The sequence below is a fragment of the Spea bombifrons genome, chromosome 2 (genome assembly GCF_027358695.1).
Source record: "Spea bombifrons isolate aSpeBom1 chromosome 2, aSpeBom1.2.pri, whole genome shotgun sequence".
Classification (NCBI taxonomy): Eukaryota; Metazoa; Chordata; class Amphibia; order Anura; family Pelobatidae; genus Spea; species Spea bombifrons.
This window is the reverse complement of record NC_071088.1, coordinates 142,383,333-142,390,832: the sequence shown is the minus strand read 5'-3', so window position 1 is coordinate 142,390,832 and position 7,500 is coordinate 142,383,333. Positions and strand designations below refer to the sequence as shown.

General features: G+C 50.3%; 18 non-coding genes and 3 pseudogenes across 18 annotated transcripts in view; all 21 read left to right on the top strand.

Annotated features, from left to right (window-relative positions):
- Window positions 1-257: 257 nt before the first annotated feature.
- Window positions 258-366, top strand: LOC128479900 (uncharacterized; annotated as a pseudogene).
- Window positions 367-573: 207 nt separating this feature from the next.
- On the top strand, window positions 574-692 carry LOC128478689 (5S ribosomal RNA). Its single transcript, XR_008349597.1, has one exon. It is a non-coding gene; the product is annotated as a 5S ribosomal RNA (ribosomal RNA).
- A 209-nt stretch (window positions 693-901) lies between these two features.
- On the top strand, window positions 902-1,020 carry LOC128477286 (5S ribosomal RNA). Its single transcript, XR_008348266.1, has one exon. It is a non-coding gene; the product is annotated as a 5S ribosomal RNA (ribosomal RNA).
- A 306-nt stretch (window positions 1,021-1,326) lies between these two features.
- LOC128479899 (uncharacterized) lies at window positions 1,327-1,435 on the top strand (annotated as a pseudogene).
- A 252-nt stretch (window positions 1,436-1,687) lies between these two features.
- On the top strand, window positions 1,688-1,806 carry LOC128477327 (5S ribosomal RNA). The gene has a single exon (XR_008348306.1). It is a non-coding gene; the product is annotated as a 5S ribosomal RNA (ribosomal RNA).
- Window positions 1,807-2,058: 252 nt separating this feature from the next.
- On the top strand, window positions 2,059-2,177 carry LOC128477265 (5S ribosomal RNA). Its single transcript, XR_008348245.1, has one exon. It is a non-coding gene; the product is annotated as a 5S ribosomal RNA (ribosomal RNA).
- Window positions 2,178-2,380: 203 nt separating this feature from the next.
- Window positions 2,381-2,499, top strand: LOC128476776 (5S ribosomal RNA). The gene has a single exon (XR_008347773.1). It is a non-coding gene; the product is annotated as a 5S ribosomal RNA (ribosomal RNA).
- Window positions 2,500-2,783: 284 nt separating this feature from the next.
- On the top strand, window positions 2,784-2,892 carry LOC128479897 (uncharacterized; annotated as a pseudogene).
- A 216-nt stretch (window positions 2,893-3,108) lies between these two features.
- Window positions 3,109-3,227, top strand: LOC128477702 (5S ribosomal RNA). The gene has a single exon (XR_008348663.1). It is a non-coding gene; the product is annotated as a 5S ribosomal RNA (ribosomal RNA).
- A 209-nt stretch (window positions 3,228-3,436) lies between these two features.
- On the top strand, window positions 3,437-3,555 carry LOC128476846 (5S ribosomal RNA). Its single transcript, XR_008347839.1, has one exon. It is a non-coding gene; the product is annotated as a 5S ribosomal RNA (ribosomal RNA).
- Window positions 3,556-3,800: 245 nt separating this feature from the next.
- On the top strand, window positions 3,801-3,919 carry LOC128477264 (5S ribosomal RNA). The gene has a single exon (XR_008348244.1). It is a non-coding gene; the product is annotated as a 5S ribosomal RNA (ribosomal RNA).
- Window positions 3,920-4,161: 242 nt separating this feature from the next.
- Window positions 4,162-4,280, top strand: LOC128478509 (5S ribosomal RNA). Its single transcript, XR_008349425.1, has one exon. It is a non-coding gene; the product is annotated as a 5S ribosomal RNA (ribosomal RNA).
- Window positions 4,281-4,502: 222 nt separating this feature from the next.
- Window positions 4,503-4,621, top strand: LOC128477324 (5S ribosomal RNA). The gene has a single exon (XR_008348303.1). It is a non-coding gene; the product is annotated as a 5S ribosomal RNA (ribosomal RNA).
- Window positions 4,622-4,833: 212 nt separating this feature from the next.
- Window positions 4,834-4,952, top strand: LOC128477646 (5S ribosomal RNA). The gene has a single exon (XR_008348608.1). It is a non-coding gene; the product is annotated as a 5S ribosomal RNA (ribosomal RNA).
- Window positions 4,953-5,180: 228 nt separating this feature from the next.
- Window positions 5,181-5,299, top strand: LOC128478765 (5S ribosomal RNA). The gene has a single exon (XR_008349668.1). It is a non-coding gene; the product is annotated as a 5S ribosomal RNA (ribosomal RNA).
- A 237-nt stretch (window positions 5,300-5,536) lies between these two features.
- On the top strand, window positions 5,537-5,655 carry LOC128477234 (5S ribosomal RNA). Its single transcript, XR_008348216.1, has one exon. It is a non-coding gene; the product is annotated as a 5S ribosomal RNA (ribosomal RNA).
- A 236-nt stretch (window positions 5,656-5,891) lies between these two features.
- Window positions 5,892-6,010, top strand: LOC128479942 (5S ribosomal RNA). Its single transcript, XR_008350459.1, has one exon. It is a non-coding gene; the product is annotated as a 5S ribosomal RNA (ribosomal RNA).
- A 272-nt stretch (window positions 6,011-6,282) lies between these two features.
- LOC128477088 (5S ribosomal RNA) lies at window positions 6,283-6,401 on the top strand. Its single transcript, XR_008348075.1, has one exon. It is a non-coding gene; the product is annotated as a 5S ribosomal RNA (ribosomal RNA).
- Window positions 6,402-6,671: 270 nt separating this feature from the next.
- On the top strand, window positions 6,672-6,790 carry LOC128475998 (5S ribosomal RNA). Its single transcript, XR_008347033.1, has one exon. It is a non-coding gene; the product is annotated as a 5S ribosomal RNA (ribosomal RNA).
- A 248-nt stretch (window positions 6,791-7,038) lies between these two features.
- Window positions 7,039-7,157, top strand: LOC128480176 (5S ribosomal RNA). Its single transcript, XR_008350482.1, has one exon. It is a non-coding gene; the product is annotated as a 5S ribosomal RNA (ribosomal RNA).
- A 260-nt stretch (window positions 7,158-7,417) lies between these two features.
- The window catches only part of LOC128479054 (5S ribosomal RNA), a 119-nt gene continuing 36 nt past the window's right edge, over window positions 7,418-7,500 (top strand). The window contains exon 1 of the ribosomal RNA XR_008349946.1: window positions 7,418-7,500. This exon is cut by the window's right edge and continues 36 nt beyond it. This is a non-coding gene — a ribosomal RNA (5S ribosomal RNA).

Below are 7,500 nucleotides of genomic sequence, written 5' to 3'. Positions count from 1 at the left end.
ATTTGAACCTTCTCACCTTCTCTGTCCTGTCCCAGGGCTTATAATTCTTTCTGTCTGACGACAAGCAGCAGCAGCAGCAGCAGCAGCAGCAGCAGCAGCAGCAGCAGCAGCAGCAGCAGCAGCAGCAGCAGCAGCAGCAGCAGCAGCAGCAGCAGCAGCAGCAGCAGCAGCAGCAGCAGCAGCAGCAGCAGCAGCAGCAGCAGCAGCAGCAGCAGCAGCAGCAGCAGAATAAGAGAAGTAAAATAAAAAACTTTCACACCTGCGGCCATACCACCCTGAAAGCGCCTGATCTCGGAAGCTAAGCAGGGTTGGGCCTGGTTAGTACCTGGATGGGAGACCGCCTGGGAATACCAGGTGTTGTAGGCTTTTTCTTTTCTCACAGTCCGGGGAGAGCTTTTTGCCATGTGTTTCTTGCTCATCATCAAAGCTTTAAACCCTTATTGGAACCTTCTCACCTTCTCTGTCCTGTCCCAGGGCTTATAATTCTTTCTGTCTGACGACAAGCAGCAGCAGCAGCAGCAGCAGCAGCAGCAGCAGCAGCAGAATAAGAGAAGTAAAATAAAAAACTTTCACACCTGCGGCCATACCACCCTGAAAGCGCCCGATCTTGTCTGATCTCGGAAGCTAAGCAGGGTTGGGCCTGTTTAGTACCTGGATGGGAGACCGCCTGGGAATACCAGGTGTTGTAGGCTTTTAATTTTTTCTCACAGTCCGGGGAGAGCTTTTTGCCATGTGTTTCTTGCTCATCATCAAAGCTTTAAACCCTTATTTGAACCTTCTCACCTTCTCTGTCCTGTCCCAGGGCTTATAATTCTTTTTGTCTGACGACAAGCAGCAGCAGCAGCAGCAGCAGCAGCAGCAGCAGCAACAGAATAAGAGAAGTAAAATAAAGAGCTTTCACACCTGCGGCCATACCACCCTGAAAGCGCCCGATCTCATCTGATCTCGGAAGCTAAGCCGGGTTGGGCCTGGTTAGTACCTGGATGGGAGACCGCCTGGGAATACCAGGTGTTGTAGGCTTTTTCTTTTCTCACAGTCCGGGGAGAGCTTTTTGCCATGTGTTTCTTGCTCATCATCAAAGCTTTAAACCCTTATTTGAACCTTCTCACCTTCTCTGTCCTGTCCCAGGGCTTATAATTCTTTCTGTCTGACGACAAGCAGCAGCAGCAGCAGCAGCAGCAGCAGCAGCAGCAGCAGCAGCAGCAGCAGCAGCAGCAGCAGCAGCAGCAGCAGCAGCAGCAGCAGCAGCAGCAGCAGCAGCAGCAGCAGCAGCAGCAGCAGCAGCAGCAGCAGCAGAATAAGAGAAGTAAAATAAAAAACTTTCACACCTGCGGCCATACCACCCTGAAAGCGCCTGATCTCGGAAGCTAAGCAGGGTTGGGCCTGGTTAGTACCTGGATGGGAGACCGCCTGGGAATACCAGGTGTTGTAGGCTTTTTCTTTTCTCACAGTCCGGGGAGAGCTTTTTGCCATGTGTTTCTTGCTCATCATCAAAGCTTTAAACCCTTATTTGAACCTTCTCACCTTCTCTGTCCTGTCCCAGGGCTTATAATTCTTTCTGTCTGACGACAAGCAGCAGCAGCAGCAGCAGCAGCAGCAGCAGCAGCAGCAGCAGCAGCAGCAGCAGCAGCAGCAGCAGCAGCAGCAGCAGCAACAGAATAAGAGAAGTAAAATAAAAAACTTTCACACCTGCAGCCATGCCACCCTGAAAGCGCCCGATCTCGTCTGATCTCGGAAGCTAAGCAGGGTTGGGCCTGGTTAGTACCTGGATGGGAGACCGCCTGGGAATACCAGGTGTTGTAGGCTTTTTCTTTTCTCACAGTCCGGGGAGAGCTTTTTGCCATGTGTTTCTTGCTCATCATCAAAGCTTTAAACCCTTATTTGAACCTTCTCACCTTCTCTGTCCTGTCCCAGGGCTTATAATTCTTTTTGTCTGACGACAAGCAGCAGCAGCAGCAGCAGCAGCAGCAGCAGCAGCAGCAGCAGCAGCAGCAGCAGCAGCAGCAGCAGCAGCAGCAGCAGCAACAGAATAAGAGAAGTAAAATAAAAAAATTTCACACCTGCGGCCATTCCACCCTGAAAGCGCCCGATCTCGTCTGATCTCGGAAGCTAAGCAGGGTTGGGCCTGGTTAGTACCTGGATGGGAGACCGCCTGGGAATACCAGGTGTTGTAGGCTTTTAATTTTTTCTCACAGTCCGGGGAGAGCTTTTTGCCATGTGTTTCTTGCTCATCATCAAAGCTTTAAACCCTTATTTGAACCTTCTCACCTTCTCTGTCCTGTCCCAGGGCTTATAATTCTTTCTGTCTGACGACAAGCAGCAGCAGCAGCAGCAGCAGCAGCAGCAACAGAATAGGAAAAGTAAAATAAAGAGCTTTCACACCTGCGGCCATACCTCCCTGAAAGCGCCCGATCTCGTCTGATCTCGGAAGCTAAGCAGGGTTGGGCCTGGTTAGTACCTGGATGGGAGACCGCCTGGGAATACCAGGTGTTGTAGGCTTTTAATTTTTTCTCACAGTCCGGGGAGAGCTTTTTGCCATGTGTTTCTTGCTCATCATCAAAGCTTTAAACCCTTATTTGAACCTTCTCACCTTCTCTGTCCTGTCCCAGGGCTTATAATTCTTTCTGTCTGACGACAAGCAGCAGCAGCAGCAGCAGCAGCAGCAGGAGCAACAGCAGCAACAGCAGCAGCAACAGCAGCAGCAGCAGCAACAGCAGCAGCAGCAGCAACAGCAGCAACAGCAGCAGCAACAGAATAAGAGAAGTAAAATAAAAAACTTTCACACCTGCGGCCATACCACCCTGAAAGCGCCTGATCTCGGAAGCTAAGCAGGGTTGGGCCTGGTTAGTACCTGGATGGGAGACCGCCTGGGAATACCAGGTGTTGTAGGCTTTTTCTTTTCTCACAGTCCGGGGAGAGCTTTTTGCCATGTGTTTCTTGCTCATCATCAAAGCTTTAAACCCTTATTTGAACCTTCTCACCTTCTCTGTCCTGTCCCAGGGCTTATAATTCTTTCTGTCTGACGACAAGCAGCAGCAGCAGCAGCAGCAGCAGCAGCAGCAGCAGCAGCAGCAGCAGAATAAGAGAAGTAAAATAAAAAACTTTCACACCTGCGGCCATACCACCCTGAAAGCTCCCGATCTCGTCTGATCTCGGAAATTAAGCAGGGTTGGGCCTGGTTAGTACCTGGATGGGAGACCGCCTGGGAATACCAGGTGTTGTAGGCTTTTAATTTTTTCTCACAGTCCGGGGAGAGCTTTTTGCCATGTGTTTCTTGCTCATCATCAAAGCTTTAAACCCTTATTTGAACCTTCTCACCTTCTCTGTCCTGTCCCAGGGCTTATAATTCTTTTTGTCTGACGACAAGCAGCAGCAGCAGCAGCAGCAGCAGCAGCAGCAGCAACAGAATAAGAGAAGTAAAATAAAAAACTTTCACATCTGCGGCCATACCACCCTGAAAGCGCCCGATCTCGTCAGATCTCGGAAGCTAAGCAGGGTTGGGCCTGGTTAGTACCTGGATGGGAGACCGCCTGGGAATACCAGGTGTTGTAGGCTTTTAATTTTTTCTCACAGTCCGGGGAGAGCTTTTTGCCATGTGTTTCTTGCTCATCATCAAAGCTTTAAACCCTTATTTGAACCTTCTCACCTTCTCTGTCCTGTCCCAGGGCTTATAATTCTTTTTGTCTGACGACAAGCAGCAGCAGCAGCAGCAGCAGCAGCAGCAGCAGCAGCAGCAGCAGCAGCAGCAGCAGCAGCAGCAGCAGCAACAGAATAAGAGAAGTAAAATAAAAAACTTTCACATCTGCGGCCATACCACCCTGAAAGCACCCGATCTCGTCTGATCTCGGAAGCTAAGCAGGGTTGGGCCTGGTTAGTACCTGGATGGGAGACCGCCTGGGAATACCAGGTGTTGTAGGCTTTTAATTTTTTCTCACAGTCCGGGGAGAGCTTTTTGCCATGTGTTTCTTGCTCATCATCAAAGCTTTAAACCCTTATTTGAACCTTCTCACCTTCTCTGTCCTGTCCCAGGGCTTATAATTCTTTCTGTCTGACGACAAGCAGCAGCAGCAGCAGCAGCAGCAGCAGCAGCAGCAGCAGCAGCAGCAGCAGCAGCAGCAGCAACAGCAACAGAATAAGAGAAGTAAAATAAAAATCTTTCACACCTGCGGCCATACCACCATGAAAGCGCCCGATCTCGTCTGATCTCGGAAGCTAAGCAGGGTTGGGCCTGGTTAGTACCTGGATGGGAGACCGCCTGGGAATACCAGGTGTTGTAGTCTTTTTCTTTTCTCACAGTCCGGGGAGAGCTTTTTGCCATGTGTTTCTTGCTCATCATCAAAGCTTTAAACCCTTATTTGAACCTTCTCACCTTCTCTGTGCAGTCCCAGGGCTTATAATTCTTTCTGTCTGACGACAAGCAGCAGCAGCAGCAGCAGCAGCAGCAGCAGCAGCAGCAGCAGCAGCAGCAGCAGAATAAGAGAAGTAAAATAAAAAACTTTCACACCTGCGGCCATACCACCCTGAAAACGCCCGATCTCGTCTGATCTCGGAAGCTAAGCAGGGTTGGGCCTGGGTAGTACCTGGATGGGAGACCGCCTGGGAATACCAGGTGTTGTAGGCTTTTAATTTTTTCTCACAGTCCGGGGAGAGCTTTTTGCCATGTGTTTCTTGCTCATCATCAAAGCTTTAAACCCTTATTTGAACCTTCTCACCTTCTCTGTCCTGTCCCAGGGCTTATAATTCTTTTTGTCTGACGACAAGCAGCAGCAGCAGCAGCAGCAGCAGCAGCAGCAGCAGCAACAGAATAAGAGAAGTAAAATAAAAAACTTTCACACCTGCGGCCATACCACCCTGAAAGCGCCCGATCTCGTCTGATCTCGGAAGCTAAGCAGGGTTGGGCCTGGTTAGTACCTGGATGGGAGACCGCCTGGGAATACCAGGTGTTGTAAGCTTTTTCTTTTCTCACAGTCCGGGGAGAGCTTTTTGCCATGTGTTTCTTGCTCATCATCAAAGCTTTAAACCCTTATTTGAACCTTCTCACCTTCTCTGTCCTGTCCCAGGGCTTATAATTCTTTCTGTCTGACGACAAGCAGCAGCAGCAGCAGCAGCAGCAGCAGCAGCAGCAGCAGCAGCAGCAGCAGCAGCAACAGAATAAGAGAAGTAAAATAAACAACTTTCACACCTGCGGCCATACTACCCTGAAAGCGCCCGATCTCGTCTGATCTCGGTAGCTAAGCAGGGTTGGGCCTGGTTAGTACCTGGATGGGAGACCGCCTGGGAATACCAGGTGTTGTAGTCTTTTTCTTTTCTCACAGTCCGGGGAGAGCTTTTTGCCATGTGTTTCTTGCTCATCATCAAAGCTTTAAACCCTTATTTGAACCTTCTCACCTTCTCTGTGCAGTCCCAGGGCTTATAATTCTTTCTGTCTGACGACAAGCAGCAGCAGCAGCAGCAGCAGCAGCAGCAGCAGCAGCAGCAGCAGCAGCAGCAGCAGCAGCAGCAGCAGAATAAGAGAAGTAAAATAAAAAACTTTCACACCTGCGGCCATACCACCCTGAAAGCGCCTGATCTCGTCTGATCTCGGAAGCTAAGCAGGGTTGGGCCTGGTTAGTACCTGGATGGGAGACCGCCTGGGAATACCAGGTGTTGTAGGCTTTTAATTTTTTCTCACAGTCCGGGGAGAGCTTTTTGCCATGTGTTTCTTGCTCATCATCAAAGCTTTAAACCCTTATTTGAACCTTCTCACCTTCTCTGTCCTGTCCCAGGGCTTATAATTCTTTTTGTCTGACGACAAGCAGCAGCAGCAGCAGCAGCAGCAGCAGCAGCAGCAGCAGCAGCAGCAGCAGCAGCAGCAGCAACAGAATAAGAGAAGTAAAATAAAAAACTTTCACACCTGCGGCCATACCACCCTGAAAGCGCCCGATCTCGTCTGATCTCGGAAGCTAAGCAGGGTTGGGCCTGGTTAGTACCTGGATGGGAGACCGCCTGGGAATACCAGGTGCTGTAGGCTTTTAATTTTTTCTCACAGTCCGGGGAGAGCTTTTTGCCATGTGTTTCTTGCTCATCATCAAAGCTTTAAACCCTTATTTGAACCTTCTCACCTTCTCTGTCCTGTCCCAGGGCTTATAATTCTTTTTGTCTGACGACAAGCAGCAGCAGCAGCAGCAGCAGCAGCAGCAGCAGCAGCAGCAGCAGCAGCAGCAGCAGCAGCAGCAGCAGCAGCAGCAGCAGCAGCAGCAGCAGCAGCAACAGAATAAGAGAAGTAAAATAAAAAACTTTCACACCTGCGGCCATACCACCCTGAAAGCGCCCGATCTCGTCTGATCTCGGAAGCTAAGCAGGGTTGGGCCTGGTTAGTACCGGGATGGGAGACCGCCTGGGAATACCAGGTGTTGTAGGCTTTTAATTTTTTCTCACAGTCCGGGGAGAGCTTTTTGCCATGTTTCTTGCTCATCATCAAAGCTTTAAACCCTTATTTGAACCATCTCACCTTCTCTGTCCTGTCCCAGGGCTTATAATTCTTTTTGTCTGACGACAAGCAGCAGCAGCAGCAGCAGCAGCAGCAGCAGCAGCAGCAGCAGCAGCAGCAGCAGCAGCAGCAGCAGCAGCAGCAGCAGCAGCAGCAGCAGCAGCAGCAACAGAATAAGAGAAGTAAAATAAAAAACTTTCACACCTGCGGCCATACCACCCTGAAAGCGCCCGATCTCGTCTGATCTCGGAAGCTAAGCAGGGTTGGGCCTGGTTAGTACCTGGATGGGAGACCGCCTGGGAATACCAGGTGTTGTAGGCTTTTAATTTTTTCTCACAGTCCGGGGAGAGCTTTTTGCCATGTGTTTCTTGCTCATCATCAAAGCTTTAAACCCTTATTTGAACCTTCTCACCTTCTCTGTCCTGTCCCAGGGCTTATAATTCTTTTTGTCTGACGACAAGCAGCAGCAGCAGCAGCAGCAGCAGCAGCAGCAGCAGCAGCAGCAGCAGCAGCAGCAGCAGCAGCAGCAGCAGCAACAGAATAAGAGAAGTAAAATAAAAAACTTTCACACCTGCGGCCATACCACCCTGAAAGCGCCCGATCTCATCCGATCTCGGAAGCTAAGCAGGGTTGGGCCTGGTTAGTACCTGGATGGGAGACCGCCTGGGAATACCAGGTGTTGTAGGCTTTTAATTTTTTCTCACAGTCCGGGGAGAGCTTTTTGCCATGTGTTTCTTGCTCATCATCAAAGCTTTAAACCCTTATTTGAACCTTCTCACCTTCTCTGTCCTGTCCCAGGGCTTATAATTCTTTTTGTCTGACGACAAGCAGCAGCAGCAGCAGCAGCAGCAGCAGCAGCAGCAGCAGCAGCAGCAGCAGCAGCAGCAGCAGCAGCAGCAGCAGCAGCAGCAGCAACAGAATAAGAGAAGTAAAATAAAAAACTTTCACACCTGCGGCCATATCACCCTGAAAGCGCCCGATCTCGTCTGATCTTGGAAGCAAAGCAGGGTTGGGCCTGGTTAGTACCTGGA